The sequence below is a fragment of the Chiloscyllium punctatum genome, chromosome 24 (assembly GCF_047496795.1).
Source record: "Chiloscyllium punctatum isolate Juve2018m chromosome 24, sChiPun1.3, whole genome shotgun sequence".
Taxonomy (NCBI): domain Eukaryota; kingdom Metazoa; phylum Chordata; class Chondrichthyes; order Orectolobiformes; family Hemiscylliidae; genus Chiloscyllium; species Chiloscyllium punctatum.
In genome coordinates, this window is record NC_092762.1 from 20,203,834 (window position 1) to 20,219,225 (window position 15,392).

Sequence of the window (15,392 nt, forward strand, 5' to 3'; positions counted from 1 at the left end):
AGGCTTAGAGAATTGTTTATTCAGCAAATGTACTGAAATATGGGTGGAGTCTGGTGATATTATGGAGTCGGCAATGGACAGGTTTGATGATGGACCCAATACCGAGACATAAATCAATTCAGGGCAAAAAGGGGCCTCGACATTGTGAGCAGTCTCAGTATCAGATGCTTGTGAGGGAGGGGTCTGAAATTTGTGGATAATGAATGGAGTGTTTAATTGAAACTGAAGTTAATAGTTTCTGTCCTTGCCAAAGACAGACAACAGAAATAGCAATGGAGTTCAACATGGTTTAGGGAATGAATGAATGGATAGACATAAAGAGACTTACCGGGAACACAAACAATAGCGAGGATGGGATAGTAACCCGCCTGAGTAATCAGCAGTACACCTTCTATCCGATAAGATAATAAAGACCAGGAAAGGAAGTTACGACCCAAAGATAAGCTCCTGTCCATTGTTGGAACATTCCAGTCCATTGTTCTCAGATTCTGATCTCTCCTTTCCCTGTCTCTGCAGCTGCCGTTAGTGGTGGATGTGATGCACCCTTACTAATAGGAGAGGGAAAGCCTCCAGTTACACAATTAGATTCCATGGAGATCGACATTAATCACAGTCACTGAATAAACATTTCCAGTTAACCCCTTTTCAATACAACACTTTCAGTTCACAATCATAACTGCACTGGTCTGGATGTTGGCATTGCTGGCTATTGGTCTTATCTCCCAATACCAATTGTTGTAGTGAGGTCAGTGGGGAGGGAGAACGACAGGCGTTTCCTTGTTGCTCATGCTTCTGTTGTGTTGTTCATGTACAATGCTACGTCCAACAGCCGCCCTCAAAAACAGTCAAGAGGTTGTTCCTGTGCTGATCACTTGGATCAACCGTCAACCAACAGACTGTCACTGGGCATAATTACCCTGACCATGCGCAGGAAGTATGGATTTGCCTGAATGTTTCTTTCACTCATCTAATAAGGCAACTTTGTAACTTCACCATAAAATGCGTTTCAGCTTTTTTAAAAAGAGCAAATATCTTATTGCAGTGAATTTGGTTTAAATCAGCAATATTTACATTCTTTGACTTTAGACCAAAGCTCAATGTGACATGTACAATCATCTTGTTTATTAAAACATTCCTTATTAAGGGATCAGGGACAGGATGAATTTAACATTGCCTCGGAGATACAGGGGAATGGGGCCTTTGGCTGTGGAGATTGGAGGGGAGTACAATGATATCCTCCAGTCACCAGTATTCAAATATCACGCTTTCTAACAGATGGAATGAAATATAATGCAGAGCAAGGAGGCAGATTACATTTGGGAGATGGACTGTCAATCGATAATCTGAATAGAACAGGAGAATTATAAATTTTATATTTTACAGACACACTTTTTCATTGTAGGATAACAGGTTGATTGTTCATATCTGCACAAGATATTCTGAATTCAAACAGAAACAGGCAACAAAATGTGTAGAGGTACAGGGAGATTCCAGAATAATAACAGGAGATATATAACTCAGTCTGTGTCAGTACAGAGATGGTGGGCTGAATGACCAATGTGTTTTGCTGTAATTAGTCTCTGATATGTATTAAAAGCATTTGGAGTCTGAGGAGACAAACCTGTTCACTGAATGACATAGATTGTGGCATCATCAATAATCTATTCCTATTGTTTCATGAAGTGCAGTTGCCTGCAAAATGCCTTTTCAACTAAAATCAAATTCCTGAGATTCCCATATTAGATGGATTTTAACAAAGCATTTTTTCCTTGGAACTTAAAGAAGATACAGTGTCCGATGTAACACAAGTGTCACTGACACATCAGCTCAAGTCACGGACCATATTGGGCAAATATAACCAAGTTCAACCTCTTGGTTCATCAGAGAAACCAAGATACTGGGTACAATGGAAACCTGAAATACAAACAGGAAATTGTAGAGACACCACCATAGGCAATGCATTCATGCATTCTCAACTCTCTGCATAAAGAACCTTCCTCTGACATCTTCTCTATACCTTTCTCCTAATATCTGAAAACTATAACACCTCGTACCACTCATTCCTGCCCTGGGGAAAAGTCTCTGGCTATTGACTCTATCCATTCCTCTCATTATCTTGTACACCTTGATCAGGTCACCTCTCTTCCTCCTCGCCAGACAGAAAAGTCCGAGCTTTTTCAACCTCTCTTCATAAGGCAAGCCCTCCAGTCCTGGCAGCATCCTGGTAAACCTTCTTTGCACTCTCTCCAAAGCCTCTGTATCTTTCTGATAGGAGGTTGACTAGAACTGGACACAATGTTCCAAGTGTGGTCTCACCAGGGACTTGTAGAGCTGTAGCAAAACCTCGCAGCTCTTAAACTCGATTCCCCTGTTAATGAAAACTAAAACAACCCTATCCACTTGGATGGCAACTTTGAAGGATCTATGTATTGCACACCAAGATCCCTCTGTTGCTCCACACTGCCAAGAATCGTGTCTTTAATCCTATATTCAGCATTCGAGTTCGAACTTCCAAAATGCATCACTTCGGATTTATCCAGATTGAACTCCATCTGCCATTCTCAGCCAAGCTCTGCATCCTGTCTATCACACTGCAGACTGCAATAGCCCTTGATACTATCAACGGCAACTCCAACCTTTGTGTCATCTGCAAATTTACTAACCCACCCCTCAAAATCCTCATCCAAGTCATTTATAAAAACTACAAAGAGTAGAAGCCCAAGAACAGAGCCCTGCGGGACCCCACTCATCACTGACCTACAGGCAGAATACTTTCCATCTATAACCACTCTACAACCACTCTCCCCGCCTTCTGTCAGCCAGCCAATTCTGAATCCAGATAGCCAAATCTCCCTGTATCCCATACTTCCTGAATGAGCCTACCATGGGGAACCTTATCAAATGCCTTGCTGAAGTCATATGCATCGCATCCACTGCTCGACCTTTGTTGACCTGTCTTGTTACCTCCTCAAAAGAACTCAATAAGATTTGTGAGGCATAACCTGCCCCTCACAAAACCATACTGACTGCCTTTCATCACACTATGCTTTGCCAAATAGTCATAAATCCAACTCTCAGAATTCTTTCCAAAACTTTTTTGACCACAGACTAAGACTGACTGGTCTGTAATTGCCAGGGATTTCCCTATTACCCTTCTTGAAAAGAGGAACAGCATTTGCCTCCTTCCAATCCTCTGGTACGACTCCCATAGAGAGTGAGGAGGCAAAGATCTTCACCAGTGTCTTAGTAACCTCCTTTCTTGCTTCCCAGAGCAGGCGAGGATAAAACTGGTCTAACCATGGGGACATATCAATCTTAATGTTTTCAATATTTCCAGCACATCAACTTCATCAATCTTGATCTGGTCAAGACTGTATCCCAGCTCCTCAAAGTTCTCATTCACAACAATGTCACTTTGCTCAGTGGAAACTGAAGCAAAAAAACTCATTTAGGGCTTCCCCTATCTGCTCAGGCTCCACACACAAGTTCCCTACGCTATCCCTGATCAGCCCTACCTTCTCCCTGGTCATTCTCTTATTCCTCACATATGAGTAAAATGCATTTGGGTTCTTCCTAATCCTTCTTGCCAAGCCTTTTTTGTGCCCCCTTCTGGCTTTCCTCAGTCCACTTCTGAGCACCTTTCGAGTAAGCCTGTAATCCTCTAAAGCTGTTCGAGATCCTTGCTTCCTCCATCTTACGTAAGGCGCCTTCTTCCTTTTGATAAGAAACTCCTCTGTTCTCGTCATCCAAGGTTCCTTAATCCTACCCCTACTTACCTGTCTCAGTGGAACAAATTCGTGCATCACTCACAACAACTGGTCCTTGAATAGTCTCCACATGTCTGCTGTTCCCTTATTGTGGAACAATTGCTCCCAGTCTGTACTTCCCAATTCCTGTCTGATCGCGTCATAATTTCCTTTTCCCCAATTAAATCTCTTCCTTCGTTGGCTGCTCCTTTCCCTCTCCAAGGCTATGGTAAATGTGAGGCAGTTGTCGTCACTGTCACCAAAGTGTTCTCCCACCGTGGGATTTTCCACCTGTCCTGGCTCATTGCAGAGCACCAAATCGAAAATGGCCTCTCCCCTTGTCGGCCTGTCTACATACTGAGTAAGGGAACCCTCCTCAACACACCTGACAAAAACGGCTCCTTCCAAACCATCTGCACTTAGGAGGTTCCAGTCGATATTGGGAAAGTTGAAATCACCCATAACAACAACTCTGCTACATATGCACTTTTCCAAAATCTTCCAGCCTATGAGTTCTTCAATCTTTCTACTGCTATTAGGGGGTCTGTAGAAAACCCCCAATGAGGTGACTGTTCCCTTGCTGTTCCTAACTTCCACCCATACTGGCTCAGGAGACAAACTTTCCTCAACAACCTTCATTTCTGTAGCTGTGATGCACTCTCTGATTAGCAATGCTCCCTCCTGTTTTGCCACCCACCCTGTTCTTTTTAAACATTCTAAACCCTGGAACATCAAGCAACCATTCCTCTCCCTGTGAAACCCACATCTCTGTTATGGCCACAGCACAGTAGCCCCAAGTTCGTCATTCTTATTTCTGATACTTCTTGCATTAAAGCAGACACACTTTAACCAATCCCTTTGTTTCATCGTGTGAGAAACCTTCCTGATAGATTCACTACATTTTGTCACTGCCCCATCTATAAGTGCCCCCCTCTCAGATATGTAGCTCTGATTCCCACCCCTTACCAAACTAGTTTAAACCCTCCCGAACCATACAAGCAAATCTCCCACCCAGGAAATTTGTGCCTCTCCATTTCAGTTGCACAGGCCCCACCTTCCCCAGAAGGTCTCCAATGGTCTAGGTATCTGAAGCCCTCCCTCATGCACCAGCCTCGCTGCCACGTGTAAAGTTGCATTCACTGACTTGTATTCACTATCTTGTAGCACTGGTAACAAACCCAAGATCTTGTCCTGCTCTTCAGCTTCCAACCTAGTTCTCTGTGGTCACTTTTCAGCTATCACCCACTTAAAAACTTCCCGGCAGCCCTCGTTTTTCTCCTCACCATCCAGTAAAAAAACAAATTTTGTTTGAACACACCTTCCCAGCCGTCCTCTGCTCCTCCTCCACAACTCTCAACAAATGGAGGCCCCGAAACCTGAGGTAAGTAATTTAAACAGTTTACTCACTCTCCCAGCAGTCCTCCACTCCTCCTTCATATCTCTCAACAAAGATTCTGGAAATGGATAAGCAAAGGACAACACGTTGGCAGATGGAATACAATATTGGGAAATGTGAACCTGTGATTTTTTCAGGAAGAATAAAAGACTGAATATTACAGAAATGGAGGGATATTAAATGAGTTAGTGCTACAGTGTGTATTGGAGAGTTCAGTCTGACCCATTCTGACATCACTCCATTACCCTAATTGTCAGTGGCCCCATTGCTCTCAGTACACAGGGGATATTTCGATGTGTTTGGTTGGTGGTAGGGAGTTGTAAGGTGGACAGAGCTTTGAACAATTTACAAAGCTGTGGCCTTTATCCAAGAGGCCATCCTTTCTTTCCCATTGAAGACCCGAAGATGATGGGAATGGCTGACTGCTTCTGAATGAAGAGGCTGCTGCTAGGGGTATGCATCAACATGATGTCTGGTCACACAACAGCATTAATGGGGCAAAATAGTTTGTTCTATCAAGATGAAGTTAACAACATCTTCATAACCTGGTCCATCTTATAATGTGTTGTGAGTGCTGAAAGGGAAATTGCATCAAATCAGCAGAACAAAACCAGGCCAGGCTGGTGTTTACACTTCTCCTATCTTGCTTCAAACTCTTAATATGCTCTCTGTGCCCTTTTTGACATCTAAAGTTCCCTCAAATACTCTTCATTGATGCTAATTTTTCCAACAACCCCTGGCAGCAGCAGGTTCTGCACACTGACTGCTCGGAGCAACAAATCTCCTACAGTTTTATTGGATTTATTCGTGACCATCTACATTTAAGATGCAGTTGTAGATTGCCCCCATTCCCAACCAAGCAAGAAAGGCCCAACAATACAGAAAGGCATGCCTTCCCCCTTTCATACAATTCCAACCATTTCACACAGTGCAATTATCCATACTAACTTTTTGTCTGCTGTCAAAGTTGGTCAAACACTTCTGTAAGAGATAAACAAGGACAAAAAAAAATCAGGATGTACAAAGATTAAAGAGTACCACAAATTTGTGAAATTTGAAAGATCAGAAGTGAAATACAAGTAAATTTGGTTCCATTTTAGTGTGTAGACAAAAGTTAATCACAAATGATCTATCAAACTGTCAGGTCACATTTTACACATCACAAACTTTGCTCCAGTGAACCGGATCAGTACCAAGCTGATAACATTCTTCGTTATTCAACTACTCAGTAGGCAGTGACATCCAGGTAACGTATACACCTGTACAAAATTAATAAATGTGCAATTTATCCAAACTTGTGATGGCACAGAAAAAAAAAAGTCATATAGAGTCATAGAGATGTACAGCACGGAAACAGACCTTTCGGTCCAACCCGTACATGCCGACCAGATATCCCAACCCAATCTAGTCCCACCTGCCAGCACCCGGCCCATATCCCTCCAAAATTCATATACCCATCCAGATGTCTTTTAAATGTTGCAATTGTACCAGCCTCCACCACTTCCTCTGGCAACTCATTCTGCACACATACCACCCTCTGAGTGAAAAAGTTGCCTCTTAGGTTTCTTTTATATCTTTCCCCTCTCACCCTAAATCTATGCCCTCTAGTTCTGGACTCCCCCACCCCAGGGAAAAAACTTTGCTTATTTACCCTATCCATGCCCCACATAATTTTGTAAGCCTCTATAAGATCACCCCTCAGCCTCGAACTTTCCAGGGAAAACAGCCCGAGCCTGTTCAGTCTCTCCATAAATCTCAAATCCTCCAACCCTGGCAACATCCTTGTAAATCTTTTCTGAACCCTTTCAAGTTTCACAACATCTTTCCAACAGGAAGGAGAACAGAATTGCACTCAATATTCCAACAGTGGCCCGAAGCAATGACCTCCCAACTCCTGTACCCAATACTCTGACCAATAAAGGAAAGCATACCAAATGCCTTCTTCACTATCCTATCCTATCAACTTTCAAGGAGCTATGAACCTGCACTCCAAGATCTCTATGTTCAGCAACACTCCCTTGGACTTTACCATTAAGTGTATAAGTCCTGCTAAGATTTGCTTTCCCAAAATGTAGCACCTCACATTTCGCTGGATTAAACTCGATCTGCCACTTCTCAGCCCATTGGCCCATCTGATCAAGATCCTGTTGTAATCTAAGGTGACCTTCTTCACTGCCCACTACATCTCTAATTTTTGTGTTGTCAGCAAACTTAGTAACTATACCTCTTATGCTCACATCCAAATCATTTATATAAATGATGACAAATAGTGGCCCCAGCACCAATCCTTCTGGCATTCCACTGGTCACAGGCTTCCAGTCTGAAAAACAACCTTCCACCACCACCCTCTGTCTTCTACCTGTGAGCCAGTTCTGTATCCAAATGGCGAGTTCTCCCTGTATTCCGTGAGATCTAACCTTGCTCAACAGTCTCCCATGGGGAACCTTGTCAAATGCCTTACTGAAGTCCATATAGATCACATCTCCTGCTCTGCCCTCATCAATTCTCTTTGTTATTACTTTAAAAAACTCAATCAAGTTTGTGACACATGACTTCCCACGCACAAAGCCATGTTGACTATCCCTATTCAGTCCTTGCCTTTCCAAATACATGTACATCCTGTCCCTCTGATCTAAACTCTGGTTTCCAGCATCTGCAGTCCTCACTTTTGCCCGGATGGAATCTATCCCAGGTTACTGCGGGAAGCGAGATCAGAAATAGCTGGAGCCTTAACAGTTATCTTTGCAGCATCATTAAACACGGGTGAGGTCCCGGAGAACTGGTGAATTACTAATGCTGCCCCTTGTTTAAGAAGGGTAGCAGGAGTAATTCAGATAATTATAGACCAATGAGCCTGACATCCGTGGTAGGGAAACTACTGGAAAAGATACTGAGGAATAGAATTTAATCCCATTTGGCAGAAAATGGGCTTATCAGTGATAGGCAACATGGTTTTGTGCGGGGAAGGTCATGTCTTATCAACAGAGTGGAATCACAGTTAGTGTGCTGCCTCCTAGGTGCCAGGGTTTGTGATGTCTTGGATCACGTTTTTGGATCCTTTGAGGGGGGAGGGGGAGCAGCCCCAAGTCATGGTCCACATAGGCACCAATGACAGGTAGGAGAAGGGGTTGGGATTTAAGGGAGAAATTCAGGAAGTTATGGTTGAAACTTAGAGCTAGAACAAACAGAGTTGTTATCTCTGGTTTGTTAACCATGCCACATGCTGGCGAGGCGAGGAATAGGAAGAGAGAGGAGTTGAACACATGGCTACAGGAATGGTGCAGGGTGGAGGGATTCAGATACTTGGATAATTGAGGCTCGTTCTGGGGTAAGTGGGACTTCTACAAATGGGATTGTTTACACCTGAACCAAAGGGTACCAATATCCTGGGAGGGAAATTTGCTCATGCTGTTTGAGAGAGTTTAAACTAATTCAGCTGGGAACCTGAATTGTAGCTCCACTCTACATGAGGTTGGGAGTAGTGAGGTCATCAATAAGATTTCAAGGTCGAAAGAATGTACCTGCGAGCAGGAAGGTGGTTTGAAGTGCATCATCTTCAACACCAGGAACATCCGGAATACGGTGGGTAAACGTGCAGCATGTGTTGGTACCTGGGACTTTAATGTTATGGCCATTTCGGAGACATAGATAGAGCAGGGACAGGAATGTTGTTGCAGGTTTCAGGGTTTAGACTTTTCAGTAAGAACAAGGAAAATGATGAAAGAGGAGGTGATGTGGCGTTGTTAGTGAAGGACAGTATTACAATGGCAGGAAGTGACGGAACAGCACTGGCCACCCTCCAGTCTTATGTCACCTCACCGTCACTGTCGATGACACACATTATCTCGGTTAGGGGTCCCTAGCTTGCCAGAATACCCTGGGATCCACCTGATGAGCTCCTGAGGATTAAGGTACCTCTATCCGTTTGAAGACTTCTAGTGCCTTTTCTTCTCTGATGTGGATTCTTTCCAAATCATCACTATTTATTTCCCATGTTCCCAACTGTTCATGTCTGTCTCCACAGTAAATTCTGACAGGAAATTTTTGTCAACATCCTACCCATCTCCTCTGGTTCCACACCTAGACAGCATTGTTGATCTTTACAGGCCTCTATAATCTCCTTATTTATTCTTTAGCCCTAATGGAACCCTGTCAAAAAGTCTCTGAAACTTCAAATAAACCATTTTTCCCCACTACCATTCCCCTCCCTCATTCTTAACTATTCTACTAATTATTCTGCCTAGAGCCATACCAACAAATAAGATCAATAGGCTCATAAAAAGAAATATCTTTTATAAAACATGTCTCCCATTGTTTCTGACAGTCCAGTTATTCTTTATTGTCATATCCTTTCTAATACATTCCAGCACATTTCAAATTTACTGTCAGGCTAACACCATTTGGGTTCAGAGTGTTTGCTCAAAGGATTTTGGGAGTCCCTTGTGAATCAATCTGAAAAAGGTTGCTTTCAGGTTCCATGGGTAGTGGAGAAGGCAAATCAAATGCTGGCATTTATTTCAAAGGGAATGGAGAATTAAAAACAGGGAGGTGTTGCTGAAACTATACAAGGTACGAGTCACACCGCACTCAGAATATTCTGAACAGAATAATTGCATTGAAGGCAGGCGAGAGAATGTTCACTAGACTGATCTTGACAATCGAGGGCTTTGCTCATGAGAAGATCATGAATGGATTGAGTTTGAACTCATTGGCGTTGAGAGGAATGTGTGAAACATTTCATGAAACATTCAAGATTCCAAAGGGTTTTGACAGGGTAGATGCCTGGAAGTTAGAAAATATATTAGTGCTCACCATGGCTTTTTTGACAATGATGTTATTCCAGTCGAATACCATCTGCCTGCAAATGGTCCATATTAATCTACTCACGATATGTTCATATTTCTGTCTAAATGCCACTTGAAAACTTTGCTAACATTTCTGCTTCTACAATCTCCCAAGGCACTTTCTATTCTTTACGTTAAAAAAAACTTGCCTCAGGCAATTTAAACATTTCTCTCACCTTAATCCTATGCACCATTGTATTTGATACTTGCACATTCAAAAAGAAATTTTAACTATTCACATTGTCCTTGCCTCTCCTAAATTTAAATTCCTGTACCTGGTCGCCCCTTAGTCACTTACACTCTGACAAAACAATCTCACCAGAAAGCTAACACACTCTCAAAACATCGAAAACAGTTAATCTGCTTTTGCACCCTTTCCAAATTCTCCATATCCTTCCTATTGTGTGGTAATGAGAACTGCCCGCAGTACACCAATTGTGTCCAAACCAGTCACAAACAGTTAGAGCATGATGTTCAACCCTCGATACTCAAATCTGCAAGTAATGGGAACAGGCTTTCGATGTGCTTTCTTTCCCAACTTATTCACTTGTTTTACCAATTTCAGGCAGCGATGAACATGCACCAAGATCTCTGGATATATCATTGCCCCACAGTCTCCTAACCATCTCACACTTGTCCACATGAAACTAAATTTGCTATTTCTCCACCTACCTTTCAAGCTGATGTGCATCCTACTGTAAACTTTGACAGCTTTCCTTCGTGTCTACAACTCCACCAATCATCTTGTCATCTGCAATCATTATCTTTGGCATTCCCTTTGGTTTCTCTAGTGGGAGAAGCTGCAACCAGGTGGCATAAAATTCAACCAAGGGCTCACTCGTTCACCTTACATGATGGCTCAGCGGTTAGCACTGCTGCCTCACAGCGCTAGGGAACCGGGTTTGATTCCAGCCTCGGGTGCCTGTCTGGAGTGTACACATTCTCCCCGTGTCTGCGTGGGCTTCCTTTGGGTGCTCTGGTTTCCTCCCACAATCCAAAAATGTGCAGATCAGGTAACTTGGCCATGCTAAGTTGCCCACAGTGTTAGGTGCATCAGTTAGAGTTAAATGTAAGGGAATGGGTCTGGATTGGGTACTCTTCAGAGGGACTTGTTGGGCCAAATAGCCTGTTGCCACACTGGAGGGAATCTAATCTAAAGACAGTGATGAGGAGGAATGTGTTCACTCAGAGGATCGTGAATCTGTGGAATTCCTTACTGCAGAGGGCTGTTAAGGCTGGGTCTTTCAGTATGTTTACTGTAGAAATGGCCACATTTTACTTAAGCAGGGAAACAAGGGTTACATGGAAAACACAGGAAAGTAGAGTTTGGGATCATCAGATCTGCCATGATCTCATTCAATTGCAGGAATACCTGATGGACCAAATGGCAAAATTCCACTTCTGTGTCACATGATCTTCACTTAATCAGTATCAACCTCAATGAAAGATTGTATAATATTATGGTTCTGTGCTCACAGAACTTGTTTATAATGAGATTATTTGACATTTATCCTTCCACAGCATTTGATCCAGAATAGCCCATTCTATGTTGTGATAGAAATCCATCTCAGTTACAATCAAGGACTCCATCCATTGCAGTTATCCAGTCGGGAATGAGACTCCTATCACACGTAGTGACTTTTGTGCCCTTGCTACAAGTACTTCTAATTTCCTGACTAAAACCATATTTGCATGACCATCACTGGCTGGTGCCTGCAAAAGAATTTCTACTAACAGTTGCTGCCCCTTGTTGTTTCTCAGCTTCAGCCAGAAAGAATCTGCATTTTGATCTTCCAATCCACATGGCTGTCTCACTAATACACTGACTGCATCTGTTCTTCACAACACAACTTGACCTCACTTGGTTTTTTGCCTATTTTGCCTAAATCCCAACAACCCTTTGATATTCACTTCCCAGCCATGGTCATTCTGCAGCCGTACCTTCATATTGACAGTTCAATTATATCAGATCATTTCAGATAATGCTGTCATTCCACCTTCCTTGTCACAAATACAAGGAGTGATTCAGTGATTATGGGGGTAAAGGGACAAATTGGTGTGTTACAGAGACAGCAAATCGTATAGGGATTCTAAGATGTTACAGAGTTAAGTACAGACTGAGAATATTAGTGGCTGAAAGGACTTTAGGGATTAGAGGATGTAACAGAAATAGTGGTGGCTGGAGTAGATTCCAGAGATAGAGCTGGGCGTTGGGAGAGAGAGTGGCAGACAACCCGAAAGGCAAAGATAAGAGCATTTTAGAGAGAAGACCTAGAGCAACAAACAGAGATATGGAAGGTTGTGGAGACTGAAGAAGTTTACAGGTATCAGAACAGAGAACAAAGAACAAAGAAAATTACAGCACAGGGACAGGCCCTTCAGCCCTCCAAGCCTGCACCAATCCAGATCCTCTATCTAAACCTTTTCCCTATTTCCTAAGGATCTGTATCCCTCTGATCCCTTCCCACTCATGTGTCTGTCTACATACATCTTAAATGACGCTATGGTACCTGCCTCTACCACCTCCCCAGCCAATGCATTCTGGACACCCACCACCCTCTGTGTAAAGAACTTTCCAGGCATATTTCCCTGAAACTTTTCCCCTCTCACCTTGAACTTGAGACCCCGAGCAATTAATCCCTCACTCTGGGGAAAAAGCTTTTTGCTATCCACCCTGTCTATATCTCTCATGATTTTGTAGACATCAATTAAATCCAACTTCAACCTTCATTTTTCTCATGAAAATACTCCTATTCTATTCAACTTCACTTCATAGCAAGTGCTCACTATACCAGACAACATCCTGGTGAACCTCCTCTGCACCGTCTTCAATACATCCACATCCTCTGGTGATGCGGCAACCAGAACTGTACGCAGTACTCCAAAGTCCTGTACAACTCTGACATGACCTGCCAGTTCTTATACTCAATACCCTGTCCGATGTAGGAAAGCTTGCCGTATGCCTTCTTGACCACTCTATTGAACTCCGTTGCCATCTTCAGGGAACAATTAACCTCAACACCCAGATCTCTATCTACATCAATTTTCTACAGGGCTTTCCCTTTACTGTATAGTTTGCTCTTGATTTGGAACTTACAAAATGTACCATCTCGAATTTGCCCAGATTGAACTCCATCTGCCATTTTTCCGTCCAACTCTCCAATCTATCTATATTCTGCTGTATTCTCTGACAGTCCCCTTCACTATCTGCTACTCCAACAATCTTCGCGTCACCTACAAATGTGCTAATCAGACCACCTTTCTCTTCCTCCCGATCACTTATGTACATCATAAACAATAGTGGTCTCAACACAGATCCCTATGAAACATCATTAGTCACAGTTCTCCATTTTGAGAAACTGCCTTCCACTCCTACTCTCTGTCTCCTGCAGACCAGCCAGGTCTCTATCCAACCGGCTCGCAAACCCTGGACCACATAAAACTACATTTTCTCCATCAGCCCACCATGTGGAACCATATCAAACACCTTACTAAAGTCCATATGTGGCACTTACAACACTTCTCTCATCAGTCACGTTTGTCATTTCCTCAAAGATTTCTGTTAAGTTGTAAAACATGACTTTTCCTGCACAAAACCATGCTGCCTATCACTGATAAACCCTTCTAAATGTCAATGGAACCCATCCCTCAGTATCTTCTCCAGCAGTTCCCCTACCACTGACATCAGGCTCACCGGTCTATAATTACCTTGATTATCCCCTACTGCCCTTCTTAAACAAGAGGAAACATTAGCAATTCTACAGTCCTTGAAGAGGTAACAAGTAGGTTAGACCAGGGGAACCCAGTGGATGTGGTCTATCTGGACTTTCAAAAGGCCTTTGATAAGGTGCCACACGGGAGACTGCTGAGCAAGGTGAGTGCCCATGGTGTTCGAGGTGAGCTGCTGGGATGGATTGAGGATTGGCTATCTAACAGAAGGCAGAGAGTTGGGATAAAAGGTTCTTTTTCAGAATGGCAGCCGGTGACGAGCGGTGTCCCGCAGGGTTCGGTGCTGGGGCCACAGCTGTTCGCATTATATATTAATGATTTGGATGAGGGAACCGGGGGCATTCTAGCGAAGTTTGCCGATGATACAAAGTTAGGTAGACAGGCAGGTAGTACTGAGGAAGTGGGGAGGCTACAGAAGGATCTAGACAGGTTGGGAGAGTGGTCCAGGAAATGGCTGATGGAATTTAACGTGAGCAAGTGCGAGGTCTTGCACTTTGGCAAAAAGAATATAGGAATGGACTACTTTCTAAATGGTGAGAAACTTAATAAAGCCAAAGCACAAAGGGATCTGGGAGTGCTAGTCGAGGATTCTCTAAAGGTAAACATGCAGGTTGAGTCTGTGATTAAGAAAGCGAATGCAATGTTGTCTCTTATCTCAAGAGGGTTGGAATATAAAAGCAGAGATGTACTACTAAGACTTTATAAAGCTCTGGTTAGGCCCCATTTGGAGTACTGTGTCCAGTTTTGGTCCCCACACCTCAGGAAGGACATACTGGCACTGGAACGTGTCCAGCGGAGATTCACACGGATGATCCCTGGAATGACAGGTCTAGCATATGAGGAACGGCTGAGGATACTGGGATTGTATTCATTGGAGTTTAGAAGATTAAGGGGAGATCTAATAGAGACGTACAAAATAATACATGGCTTTGAAAAGGTGGATGCTAGAAAATTGTTTCTGTTAGGCGAGGAGACTAGGACCCGTGGACACAGCCTTAGAATTAGAGGGGGTCATTTCAGAACGGAAATGCGGAGACATTTCTTCAGCCAGAGAGTGGTGGGCCTGTGGAATTCATTGCCACGGAGTGCAGTGGAAGCCGGGACGCTAAATGTCTTCAAGGCCGAGATTGATAGGTTCTTGTTGTCTAGAGGAATTAAGGGCTACGGGGAGAACGCTGGCAAGTGGAGCTGAAATGCGCATCAGCCATGATTGAATGGCGGAGTGGACTCGATGGGCCGAATGGCCTTACTTCCACTCCTATGTCTTATGGTCTTATGGTCTTATGGTCTTATGGTCTTAATTCACCAAGAATTCTACAGTCCTCCAAGAATCAAGCTTGCTGCAAAGTTATCTGTTAATGACCAGCTTTTTCCTCTTTTGTTTCCCTCAGTAACCTGGGATATATCCCATCTGGATCTGGGGACTTGTGTACTCAACATTTTCTCCCTCTTTATGCTGTCTTGACTGAGAGCAGTCAAACGTCTGTCCTGAAACTCATCATCCATCATGTCCCTCTTCTCGGTGAACACTGATGCAAAGTACTTACGAAGACTCTCACCCATTTTCTCTGACTCCATGCATAACTTTCCTCCTTTGTCCTGAGTGGACCAAAACATTCTCTCATTACCCTCTTGCTCCTTATGTGTGAATAAAAGGCTTTGGGATTTTCCTTAACC